Source organism: Echinops telfairi, unplaced genomic scaffold (genome assembly GCF_000313985.2).
Source record: "Echinops telfairi isolate 266 unplaced genomic scaffold, ASM31398v2 ScPeMD7_7420;HRSCAF=8458, whole genome shotgun sequence".
NCBI classification, from domain to species: domain Eukaryota; kingdom Metazoa; phylum Chordata; class Mammalia; order Afrosoricida; family Tenrecidae; genus Echinops; species Echinops telfairi.
Window position 1 is genome coordinate 14,006,758 of NW_022111320.1, and position 13,839 is coordinate 14,020,596.

The 13,839-nt window shown below is 39.6% G+C and overlaps 1 protein-coding gene across 3 annotated transcripts in view; it reads right to left on the reverse strand.

Annotated features, from left to right (window-relative positions):
• Nucleotides 1-13,839, reverse strand: part of PDCD10 (programmed cell death 10) — a 49,338-nt gene that overhangs the window by 26,704 nt on the left and 8,795 nt on the right. The gene's annotated exons all lie outside the window — the stretch shown is intronic.

Here is a 13,839-nt window from a genome sequence, read left to right on the forward strand (position 1 = left end):
AACAAATGCCAATGACTTTCCCTTCCACATTATAGAAGTCCCCATCTTATGAAAAGCTGATCTGTTAATACATTGCCTTGTGAAAGCAGTCAGGGCCAGTGAGGCATCTGTTTTCCTCCCAGACTTGAGGATGTTTTTTTCTATAGCTAAACTCCCTCATTAAGTAGCAATGCCCAAAGCAGTGATTCACAGACTCATCCAAGATACTCGCTATGAAACAACACAAAATAATGATGCACATAATTATATCATAACCAATCTAGGAAAAAGTTTCAGCAAGATATTTAATTATAGCACTTACTTGTAATGTAAAACTATAAACATGAAATCTATGATTGTGCAAGCATGTGTAGGATAGGAGACAAGTTTAAGAACTAAAAAAATAATGAATTTAAGTATTTGAGATTTTCATTAAAATATTTTTGCTGTTTACTCTATGATTTTACCACTTGAAAGTAAACACTTAGCAAGTGCCAAAGATTTAAGGCAAATCTAGAGGTGAGGACTTAAAATTGGAAAGATTCTGCCGGATACATTGCAGTTGAGAGAACACACTTGTTATTAAATTTTGCCAAAAGAACTTCTTGGCATTCAGAAGAATTCTAGGACTCCCAGGCCAAATCTAGCACAAAAAATGAGAAAAAAGAGAAACCCCCACATACTGCTGGTATGGGATTAAAATCTACTAAGAATTCAACAATCTAACAGAAACTGGGCCCTATGGGGTTGTGAAAACATGTTGCTTCTAAAGAGAAAGCCACTGTCTGATTCCTTTGAGAAGCCAAAATATGACCCTAATCAGTTAAGCACAAAAGTTAAGAGTGGTGATGCACAGTGGTGCTATCCCTGTTACACTAAGCAAAAGTGGTTACCTATAAATAATTTCCAACAATTTGAAGCACTTCCACATTGTGTTTTTCGCATGTATTTAGTCCTAACAATAACTTACTTTACAATAAGTAGCATTCCAATTTTACAGAGGAAAAAGTAGCCTCAGAAACTTAAAAACACTAGCCCCAGACTACTTACTGAGGGAGGTGGTCCATAACTTGACTCCGGATACTCTGAACATATGCGAAACGTATAGCAAAACCACATTTGAAGTAGAAACAAAGTACTGGTTACTCCATTTCATCTGCCCATGAAAGTGCCCAGAAGTTATTTACTAACCAAATATATGCTTCGTACCAACTATATTCAAGACAGTGGGGATGTGTGGAGTGAAACTTCTTAATATGGCTCTTTTATCTAGTCTCTGCAACTCCTAGCAAATGACTGTGTGGGGCTACCAAATAGAGTATGTGTAACACCGATAGAGGGGATTGATCACTTTTTGTTACTAAACCCCCTGGCTGTAAGGGTGAGCCATCTCTGAAGCAGCAGCCCCAGGACCACAGAAGCACATGCTTAAGATCTGTCTGAAGAGACAGAGCATTCTGAGACCAGATGCACCATTGACTATGGCAAGGAGATTCAGAGGACCAGCAGCTGTGATTTATGAAGTCCTTCTCTTTATCTGACCTAGACGATAGCCAAAATCTGGCTTTCTGGGCCATGGAGGCAAAGGCCAAGAGACCACATGGCTGAGAGGCTGAGAACTTGGCTGCTGGAGACTGAGGAGACTTATGACTGAATCCTTATTTGCTGATCTTGACTTGTGCTAACCAATTAGCTTCCCTAATAAACCCCCTTCACTGTAAGTATTGTTTGTGACTCCTGTGCAGCCATCGAGTCCACCATAGATGCCAGCTGACAAGGGAGAAACGGTTGGTTTGGTGTCAGACTAAGTAAAGAAGGATGGACCATGGAGTCGTCTGAATCTGCCTTGTAATAAGGAAGCCAGAGGAGGTCAGATAGGCCCTCCATTGCTGTTTATTATAGGGTAAGACTTGGTCCCAGGAAATAAAGAATTAAGTAAAATGATAGAAGACCTAAATGTTGATCTAAACAGTCTGAAAATTAGGAGGATAAATAAAAAATAACTGCTACCTGGATTCCAGATTATACATGCATAGGTATATTCCAATCAAACAAACAAAATGTTTAAGCAAATAAAAAATGTTTAAACATCTCTGCAAACAGACAAATTGTGTCAGCAATACATCTGTCTTTGTTAGGTGTCTTAAAAAAAAACAATCAAAACAGTGGCTTCTGAGGGGACCTGTTGTATCAGTTAAATTCAAAACAAAGAGTGGTAAGATCAGAAGTTTATGGTGATTGCTTTTCTTTGGGGGGGAGGGATGGGTGATTCCAAAACGGTAATTGTGATAGATTTGCTTGAAGGACAAAAGGTAAAGAGAGCTTTGAAAACCAAACTCACTGCCATCAAGTTGATGCTGACTCAGCGATCCTAAAGAATTAGGCTGTACTGCACTTGCGAGCTTCCGAGATTGTAACTCTTAGAGGAATATAAAGTCCTGTCTTTCTCTGGAGGAGAAGCTGGTGGTTTTGAACTGCTGACCTTGCAGTTAGCAGCCAAGCACATAACTACTAAGCCACCAGGGCTCCTGCCCTGTTTCCCCCAAAATAAGACAGTGTCTTATATTAATTTTTGCTCCCAAAGATGCGCTAGGTCTTATTTTCAGGGGATGTCTTATTTTTCCATGAAGAAGTATACGGTACACATTTATTGTTTATTTAAGAGACCTCGCACTTCCTGTCTGCTCTGGCTGCACCATGGCCAACAGTGAGCTGTGCGGCGGCGCCCGCTATGGTCCAGACTCCAGGTAGCTCTGGGGGGCCTTATTTTCGGGGGGATGCCTTATATTTCAGCGAGAGGGAAAACTGTAAGTAGGTCTTATTTTCAGGGGATGTCTTACTTTCGGGGAAACAGTATTAACAAGGGCACACTAGGAAGAAATTCCCAGAAAGCTGAAAACTGTACTGGTGAGGAAAAGGGCAGGAATGTCATGCCACGGAATTTTATTTCCCACGACAACGCACTTACTCATTTCTGAGGGGAGCAAGGACTGCCCTATAAGAATTTTGTTGGAAATCCTTACCCCTTTTACCTTACAGCCTTGATCATGTCCTATCACATTTTATTGTTCCCAAACCTTAGGGAATATTTCAAAGAAACACAATTTGAGTCCCTTGATAATGTCAGATCGGCTGCTTTAATGTGGTGTACACTACAGATTGCAGAAATCTTTGGGAAAGTGTTAAGAGAGATAGAAATGCTGTCTTCAGAAGATTATAAACCTACATAGAGCCTATGTCAAGAAATAATGGCTTTACATTTTTCTATTTTTATTTAGTAAAGGTTTCTCTGATTGTTTGCTTAGATCCACATGTAAGGCTCATGGAAGCAGCAGTCAAGAGCTCAAAAGATAAACTGCATTGGACAAATCTGCTAGACAAGACCTCTTTAGAATATTGAATACAAAGGACATTACTTTGAGGACTAAGCTATGACTGACCAAAGTCATGGTAGTTTCCATTGCCTCATATGCATCTCACAGCTGACCACTGAATAAGGAAGAATGAAGAAGAATGGATGTGTCTGAATTGTGATGACGGAGAATATTCGAAGTACCATGGACTACTAAAAGGAAAAACAAATCTTTCTTAGAAGAAGTACAGCAAGTAGAGGCAAGAATGGTGAAACTGTGTTTCATAAACTTCGATGTGTTGTCAGGAGAGATCAGTCCCAGCAGAAGGACATGCTTGGTAAAGCAGATGGGCAGTGAGAGTGCCTCCATGAGATTGATAGACATTGTGGGCTCAAGCATAGGGTAATTGAGGACGGTGCAGCACTGGGCAGTGAGTGTTTCATTCTCTTGTGCACAGGATCACTATGGATTGGAACCATCTCAATGGCACTTTCAAGATTGTGTAAGGAGTCCTGATGGCACCGTGTCCTGATGAATTAAGTACCCGGCTGCTAAGTGAAAAGTCCAAGGTTCAAGCATACCTGCTGCTTTTTAAGAGAAATAAGAGGCAGTGTGGTAGCATAAAAATTTATGGAAATCCTGTGGGGCAGTTCTACTCTATCCTGTAGGGTCACATCAGTCAGAATCAACATCAGTGGGTAATAATTTTGTAGCAACACTTTTTGACTCATGTTGTACAAGGGGGTACTTCCACCCCCCAAAAAGGTAATTTCCCCCCAAAGCTACGTATTTAACTTTTTTATTTTTAACAAAATAACCTTATCACCTTCAAAATACTCTCCATTCCACTTAATATATTTGTCAAATCTGCTATCCCATTCTTGGAAACATGTTTCAAACTCATCTGTTTGGATGGCTGACAGCACCTCCCTCGTTTTTTTCTTTACTTCCTCTATGTCATCGAATCACTGTCCTTTCATGTCCCTCTTAATTCACAGAAACTAATAGAAGTTGCATTGAGCAAGGTCAGGTGAGAAAGGTGTGTGGGGCAAGAGAGGCATGTTGTTTTTTGCCCCAAAATGGTGTGTTGTTGTGGCAAAACTAGTCCCGTCTGCCACAAATCAAGTCTTTTCTTGTTGCATACTTTTGCACAATCTTTTCAGAGCCTCTAAATAGAAAGCTTAATTAACAGTCTGTCCTGATAGAACAAACTCTAAATGCACTATGAGCCTACATTTTCGTCCATTTAGGAAGTTGATGAACGTCCAGAACGAGTTTTATCATCACTCAATATTTCACCTTTTTGGCAATGAGAAAACCACTCATATACACTAGTTTTTCCCATAGAGCTGTCCTTGTAGGCTGTGTTCAACATCACAACAGTTTCTGGGGCATTCTTCCTGAGCAGGAAGCAAAATTTCACATCTGCAAGCCGTTCTCTTAAACCGGCCCTCACAAAAAAAACAAGGGTCAAGCAAAACTGCTTTTATGAAAAAATTTACTGTGACCAGAGACTGGGAACACTAACTTAAAGCAAGTTGCATGATGGTCACCTATTGGGAAAAATGCATACTATGAAAGCTCTGCCTAGCAGGGCTTTTTTCCTTTTTTTTTTGAGGGTACCCCTGTGTACAACCAATATCCTCGCCAGGAAACACTGCCTGGCAAATTCTCTCTTCAACAGGTTTCATATTCTGTTCTGCTCCAACAAAAAGAAACTAAGTCCTACATTTTATTCTATTATATACCTCAACCTCACTGCTAAGGAGTCAATGCCAACCCACAGTGATTGTATTCTATAGGGCAAAAAAAATTATTTGATCACACTATTAATTTAGAAAGAGTGCTTTGATCACAGAATGAAAGGCAGAGTGTAACATGAAGGCAAGGTAAACTTATGAAACATGGTATGCCTATGTATGTGGCAAACGGGACCAGAATATAAAGCAAGAAACAAAATGACCAAATTTATTGCCTTTGTGCCAATTTTGACAACTGTGACCCTACTGTCATTTTTGTTTATCAGTACAATGGGATTGTAATTAAGAATCAAATCCATGGCAGTGAGTTCAGTTTTTGAGTGTAACTAGTTTTTTATAATGAACAAACTTGGGACAAAAAAGGGGCTGAAATGCATTGATTATCATGTAAAGAAAAGTATGGGATGCATGGTATAGAGAAAAGGCATGGCCAGTAGTGAAAAACAAACAAATGAGAAACAGCAGAAAAGGGCCACCACCAGAACTTATAAAAGGTTATCTCATTTGATGATAAGGATAAAAAAGCACTCCTTTATTTAATAAGTATTCTGATATTGACACCAAACACTGGGGAGACACTGCAGTACAAGACAGTCTCTGACTCCACGGTACTCACAGTGTGGAAGGCAAAAAATAAGCATCTGTATCACCCAGGGAATCAGGGGAGAGGGATGAATGAGAAATCAGAATAATGTTAGGTGCCATCAATTCAGTTGCTATTCACAGTACAATAGGAGGAAATGCTCAATCTATGTAATACCATCCTCACAATTGTCCATGTTTGAGCCCACTGTTGCAGCCACTGTGTCAATCCACCTTGTGGAGGGTCTCCTTTCCCACAGCCCAGCTACCTTATTAAGCATGATGTCCTTTTCCAGGGACACATCTCTCTGAAAACATCTCCAAAGTATGTGAGATGAAAGCTTCCTATCCTTGCTTTTAAGGAGCATTATAGCTATGCTCCTTTCAATACAGATTTGTTTGTTCTCTTGGCAGCCCACAATCCTTTCAATGGCTTGGATCAGGTGTACCTTAGTCCTCAAAGTAACACTCTTGCTTTTCAATACTTTTAAAGAGGTCTTACCTAATTTACCTAAATTAGGTAACTGTGGATTTGCCTAATCCAAAGAGTTGTTTGACATTTGGACCACTGCTTCCGTGAACACTGATGGTGGATCCAAGCAAGATGATATCCTTGAAAACATCCATCCTTTCTTGGTTTATCATGATGTTACCAGTTGTGAGTATTTTGGTTTTCTTTACATTAAGTTGTCATCCTTAATCGTAATCAGCAAATGCCTCAAGTCCTCCTCACTGTAAGCAAGATTGTGTTGCAGGTTCTTAATAAACCTTCCTTTAATCCCAATGCTGCATTCTTCTTCAGATTGTAGAGGCTGGTTCTCAGATTATTTGCTCAGCAAACAAGCTGAACAAGTATGGTAAAGGATAGTCTTGATGCACACCTTTCCTGATTTAAAACCATGAAGTATTCCCTTGGTCTGTTCTCACGAATGCTTCTTGTTCCATGTACAAGTTCCACACGAGCATAATAAGTGTTCTGGATTTCCTTTTCTTTTCAAAGCTATCCAGTTTGTTATGCTCCACACAATTAAATGCCTTTGCATAGTCAATAAAAAACACAAGTAAACACCTTTCTGATATTCTCTGCTTTCAGGCAAGATCCACCTGACATCAGCAAGGATATCACTTGTTCTATGTAAATCAGTGTTGAACCTGTACTGCTGTGACTGTTATTGGATGATCTTAAGCCAAATTTTATTTGTATGTGATATCAATAATATTGTTCTATGATGTACATTTTGTTGGGTTCCCCTTTCTTTGGAATGGGTACAAATATGGATCTCTTTCAGTCAGTTGGCCAATAGCTATTTTCCATATTTCTTGGCACAGATGAGTGCTTCCAGAACTTCATCAGTTTGTTGAAACATTTCAGTTGGTATTCCGTGGGTTCTTAGAGGAGCCCTGTTTTGGGCTAATGCCTTCAGTGCAGTTTGTATTTCTTCAAGCTCATTGTTATTTGATCTTATGTAATGTTGCCTCTTGAAATAGTTGAATATCAACTAGCTCTCTTTGTACAGTGTATTCTTTTCCTCTGATGCTTCCTGCATCATTCAATATTTCAGAATCTTCCAATGTTGCAATCTGAGGCGTGAATTTTTTCTTGAGTTCTTTCAGTTTAAGATATACTGAGTGCATGTTTCCTTTTTAGTTTTCTAAGTCTTTGCACATTTTGTAATAGTTTGTCTTCTTGAGCTGCCATTTGAAAATTTCTGATCATCTCATTGACTTCATTTCTTTCATTTGCCTTTGCTATTCGATGATCAAGAGAAAATTTCAGAGACCCTCTGACACCCACTTTTATTTTTTTCTTTCCTGTCTTTTTAATGACCTCTTGCTTTCTTCATGTATGATGTTCTTGATGTCACCCCACAAATCATTAGGTGTTCTGCCATTAGTAGTCAAGGCATCCAACTGTTCCTGAGACGTTCTCAAAATTCAGGTGGGAAAGACTCAAGGTCATATTTTGGCTCTCAGGGACAAGGTTTTTCAGCTTCAACCTGAACTTACATATGAGGAATTGATGGTCTATTGTACAGTCAGCCTCTGTGGTGGTTTTAGCTACTGATAGTGAGTTCTCTTTTATCTCTTCCCACATATGTAGTCATTTTGGTTTCTGTGTGTTCCATCTAGGTAAGTCCACGTTTGTGTGTGTTTTGTTGTTGAAAAAGGTTACCTGTCATGAAGTCTTCATTGATCTTGCAAAATTCTATCCAGCTTCAGTTTCTATCGTCAAGATCCTATTTTTCAATTACCCGTACTTCCTCACTTTCCAACTTTTGCACTCCAATTGGCAATAATTATCAATGTTATTTTGATAGCATGTTTGATCAAATTCAGACTAAAGAAGTTAGTAGAATAATTTATTTATTGGTGATTGGTACATAAATTTGATTAATAGCTGTATTGACTGGATTTTCTTATAATCAGATAAATACCCTATCAGAGATAGTCTTGTACTTCAAGTTTATTGTGAGACTGAATGCCACCAATTCTAATAAGAGTTTTAAACATTGAATTACTATTTGTTTTAGCTCAACTTCTAGTTAATATGTGTTGTCATTTCTTCCGACTTCATCATTTTAAATGTTTCAACTGACAACCAGCAATTACTCCAGGTAGCAGTCTTACAGGGAAGAGAGCATGAGTCAGCTTAGCGAGGCTGAGGCCCTGTCCTTTGACAAGGTTCCTCACTTCAATTTGGATGTGGCCTGATTCTTACCAGGTGGGTAACACATGGACGAAGTTCAGTCCTCTATTGGGTACCGGTTCTGAAGCAAGTGAAGATCATAAGTGTATGACCAACTGATGATCACAGATTTCACAGTTCAAATGTGGAAAGTCTTAAAATGTTACCTCACCCACCTCCCCTCACCATTCCATGGAAATCAAAGCCCCAAGTGGTGGAGTGGCTTTCCAATGGTCAAAATTTCTACCTCACAATACATAAAATAAGCAACAAGATAATAAAAATCCAACAATGGCATATGTCCCATGTCCTCCTTTCAAATGTATTACTTTGGGGAAATTTTTTGCAACTATATTGTTAGAATTCACAGAATTAAAACAAAGAGCAAAAAACCCCACACACCCCAAAACAAAATTAAAACTGCACTTCTAAGGAAATAGACAAAAGGCACACTCTATACCACATTTTTCCCCCAAACATTTTTGTGCTGTGGGGATACTAGTACAAATTATGTATGAACATTGAAGGGAAGTGATATTGCTCTTCCATCCACTTGTAAGGATGGTGTAGGTGGGAACTGTTACAGTCTGTTGTACAGAGAGTCACTATGGGTCAGAACTGACTTGACGGCACCTAACAAAAATAACCTCCAGGGATGGGGAGAGGGGGGGGAAGCATGCAAATATGGTATAGAGAACTCTAACTAAGGAATTGCTCAGTTTGGCCATTCTACTAGTTATAAGGTGGGCTATTTCAGCAGCAGCAAGAGAGAAAATCCCACGACCAGCAAGAATAGCAGCCACACTTGTCCAGGAGTTTTGCAGAGAAGCAGTGGCAGCAGAGACCATGAAGGAGCTGCCACAGTGCGGCAGAGACAAGGAGACACGAGGTGAACTTCTGGCCCCCTGAACTGGTAGAGCTGACTGGCTTCAGGCACACAGCTAAACAAGCTTTGTAACACTTACCAAAAGAGTAGAGGCCAAGGTACTAAGTGACAGAGAGCCTGAAGACCAAAGAATTGTGCCTATTAGGGTGGCAGAAAGAGGTGCTGCAGATTAAAGGATTGTACCCTTAATGGGGGGCACAGTTAACTATTCAACTACTCTGAAAGGTGAGCAATACCACCCCCATCCCCTGGCACTTTAGAAGACAGGCCTGGTGATCCTCTACCAAAAGATCAAAGTTAAAAACAAAAACAAAGTAACATGAAGCAACTCTACTCTGCACACCTCGGGGAGTCATGAGTCAGAATCAACTCCACAGCAAATACCAACAATTTTTAACCCAAGTGAGTAACTTTAAATGTTTCCTTGGGCTGAAGACAGTAACTGTGTGGAGTGAGGAGGTAATACACACAGGTTTGTGACCATTCCACACAAAACTTTTAGGAGATTCTGACCTGCCCAACCAACCTGTCAGCTTACTTTCAGAGCCGGACTAGTGTATCTCAAGACTCAGAGGAAGCATTTTCTAAAAAGTTTCATTTTACTCCACCTGTGCGGTTTAAAGATAACTCTAAAGCCAAAGCTATATACGCCCAAAATAAAAGGAATGGACAAATGAAAGCCTTTGGCACTCAGGCAGTTCTTTGGTAGAAAAGGAAACTACATTTTAATGTTTCATCATTTTTAATGCTTCCAATTAGGTATATTTGTCTTCTTTCCTCTTTATAATTCACTTCATTTTCCTCCCAAGAACACGTGAGTCAATTCAGACTTATATGACTATAGGGCAGAATAAAACTGCCCCATTTGGATTTCCGAGGCTATAAATCTTTGCTAGAGCTGAAAGCTGTACCTTTCTTCCGAGAAGGAAGTAGTTGAACTACTGACCATGCCCAACATGCAACCAACCCATTATGGTGAACTACTGACCATGCCCAACATATAACCAACCCATTAGCGCATCACAGAGGGGCTGGAATGCTTTCTGTATTTTTGCTAGGTCTTAAACCTGTCTATTAATATTTAACTGTTGTTGTTAGGTGCCACTGAGTTTATTCCGACCCATAGCAACCTAATGCACAACACAAGGAAACACTGCATGGTCCTGTGCCACCCTCACAATTGTTCCAATGCTTGAGCCCATTGTCGCAACCATGGTATCAATCCATCTCCAGGAAGGTCTTTCTCTTTCACCCCTCTACATTACCAAACATGAACATGATGTCTTCTCCAAGGACTGGTCTCTCCTGTCACGTCTAAAGAATGTAAGTCCAAGTCCTTGCCTTTAAGGAGGACTTGACTTGTTCTAAGGCCGATTTGTTTGTCCTTTAGAAGTCCATGGTACTTTCAATATTTTTCTCCAGCACAATTCAAATGCACTAATTCTTCTTTAGTTTTTCTTATTCACTGTCCAACTTTCACATGCATATGAGTTAACTGAAGACATGCAAGCTTGGCTAAGGCCAACCTTAGTCCTCAAAGTAACAGCCCTGCTTTTCAATACACTAAAGAGGTCCTGTGTAGCAGATATGCTCAATGCAACACATCTTTTGATTTCCTGACTGCTGCTTCTATGAGCATTGATTGTGGATCCAAACAAGACAAAATTCTTAACAACTTCTGTCTTTTCTCCATTTATCATGATGTAACCTACTGGTCCAGATGTGAAGATTTTGGTCATGTTTATATTGAGTAATCCATACTGAAGCTTGCAGTCCTTGGTCTTCAACAGTAAGTGCTACAAGTCCTTCTCATTTCCAGCAAGACTGGGCCATCCCTGCATAATGCAGATTGCTTACAAGTCTTCTTCCAATCCTGATGCTACATTCTTCTTCATATAATATAGCTTCTCTGATGATTTGCTCAGCATAGACTTAAGAAGTATAGTGAGATGATACAACCCTGGTGCACACCTTTGTTGATTTTAAACCATGCAGTATACCCTTGTTCTGTTTGCACAACTGTCTCTTAATCCATACACAAGTTTCTCATGAGCACAATCAAGTATTCTGGAATTCCACATAAAATCCTGTCAAACTTCAAATATGAGAAATAAATTACATTATTTTGTTATTCTAATAAGTAAAAGGAGCCCTGGTGGTGCAGCTGATTAAGCACGAGGGGTGGTGTTAACCACAAGGTCAGTGGTTCGAATCCCCCAGCTGTTCCACATGGTAAAAACGAGGTTCTCTGTTTTCATAAAGATCTGTAGTCCTTAAAACCCTATGAGGCCGTTCTACTGTTGGGTAGAAATGACTCAAGGGCAGTTGATTTTGAGGTTTTGTGAAGTAAATTTCAGTTCGCTAGTTCATCCCACTCTCAGTAGGATTGTCTCTGGCACTTGCTCCTCCAGTTAGAGTCTTGCAGTCCAGACTGTCTCAAATGAAAAACACAGGTAATGGCTTTAACACTGAAGCTCAAGGCAGCAAGGGATATCTGGACTCAGATTCTGCCATAACTTAGGAATTCCAGAACACAGTCTCTCAACAGTAAATTTACCCTGCCTTTGTCATTTGCATTTATACATTTAAGAAAGTAAAATCTTAAAACTATTATCATTTTAAAAGTAAAAATAGTCATTATCTATAACCTAATCCAATTTCACAATTGAGAAATAAGGTCCCCAAAAATTCCTATGGGGAACTGGTATAGAAATAATGACAGATATTTAAAATAAATATGCTACTATATGTCTATGACTTAGTGTACTGGATATGTTGGTTGGTCTAGCTAACTGAGTGACTTCTCAACTAACCAGCCTACCTCTGCCTCCAGGGGTAACAGGCTTATAGCCAAGAACCTCCAACTCCACACAGATGTGTTTAGAGAGAACAGGATTGTGACTGATTTAAGTTCACTTTAGAGCAGTGGTTCTCAACCTTCCTAATGCCGCAACCCTTTAAAACAGTTCCTCATGTTGTGGTGACCCCCCACCCATAAAATTATTTTCGCTGTTACTTCATAACTGTAATTTTGCTACTGATCTGAATCGGACAACCCTTGTGAAAGGGTTGTTCGACCCCCAAAGGGGTAGCAACCCACAGGTTGAGAACCGCTGCTTTAGAGTTCTGCATGCATTTATGAATCTTCAATCTGATGTTACCTAGAACCACAGAATAACTCCAAATCACTCGGCTACCTAGCGAATGAAAGGCATTCCTTTTTCAGGGTGCAGGGTTGTCAGTGCCGTCAAGTTTAGTTGATTCCAGCTTACGGTGCGCAGAGGAAAACTAACACCATAGGGGCTTTTAAAGAGTCCAAGGCACACCTCTGTATGGATTCAAACCACCAACCTTTTCAGTCAGTAGTTCAGCACTTAGCAACTTAAATGACCCCAAGGACCCAAGAAGGACAATGTAATTCACGTGGCTCTGTCAATCAAAAGCTCCCTCCGGAAACTTTTAATCTTTAGGAAATGGTGCAAAATATGGTGCCAGTTGATAAATTATTCACAAAGGTAGCAATGACAGGCTGAGCTCAACTACTGAAGTGCCAGCTATTGTGCCCCAACCCAAGCAGCTGTTTTAACAACATGGTCATGTTTTGGACCCCATATCCTCCCATGGTTTCTGTATTTCTCAAAGCTTCCCATCAATCCAGTAAACTAGCCTATATAATTTCTTAATAAAGTTCTTTTCTTTTAAATTAACCAGTGTTTGTTTCTACAGCTTGCTGCAGACCCGACTCATTTTAAAATTAAATGCCTCATATCTGTAATACACAGGGATATGTTGTTCTGGGGAGTATTATTCCTTATTATAGCGTTCTCCAAAATGTATAAAAACTAAAGTTTTTCTATAAATGGATGGTAGAGAGCAGTAGAGATTTAATGCGGAAAGACCTGCATTTAAAAGGTGCTCAAATGTCAGGTAAATTATTTAAAATTTATATTTAAGCTCAATCAGACACTATGATCTAGAACATTAATCAAAGCACTAACCTTACAGGATTGTTAAGAGAACTAAACACATATACTTAACATTACGGCTGGCACACAATAAGGGTTCAATTTATATTATTAACTATTGACATTTTACCTAAAATTCTATAAACCTAACACAAAGCGTACAAAGTAAATTACTTTGAGACAGCATAAAAGAATTTGCTCATCTGATGCATTCTACTCTTTTCCTAATCTATGTTAAAATTGCGTTCTATTCTCTCACAGTATATGACAGGTTCCCACAAAAATACTTCCTGTAAACTTTTGGTGTGTGTGTGGGAGGGAGGATGTGGAGAGACAGAGAGAGAAGAGATTCCTATCAAGAAATGGCTTACACGGTTGTAGTAGTAGGTCAGTTCAGTCTGGTTCAAGTCTGTCATATGTGAGCTGAAGGCTTCTCTCTCTGGAAACGTTTACATAGCCCACAATCCAGCATAAAATGTAGGTATCTGCTTTTGCAGCCCCCCTGGATTGTTCCAACGTCCCCCGGTGGGCAGTATCATCAACTCTGGGTAACACTGCAGTAGATAGACTAACTTAATAAAAAGCTGCTGTGGTCCAGAGCAGGGAAAAAAAGATAAAGATGTGATCG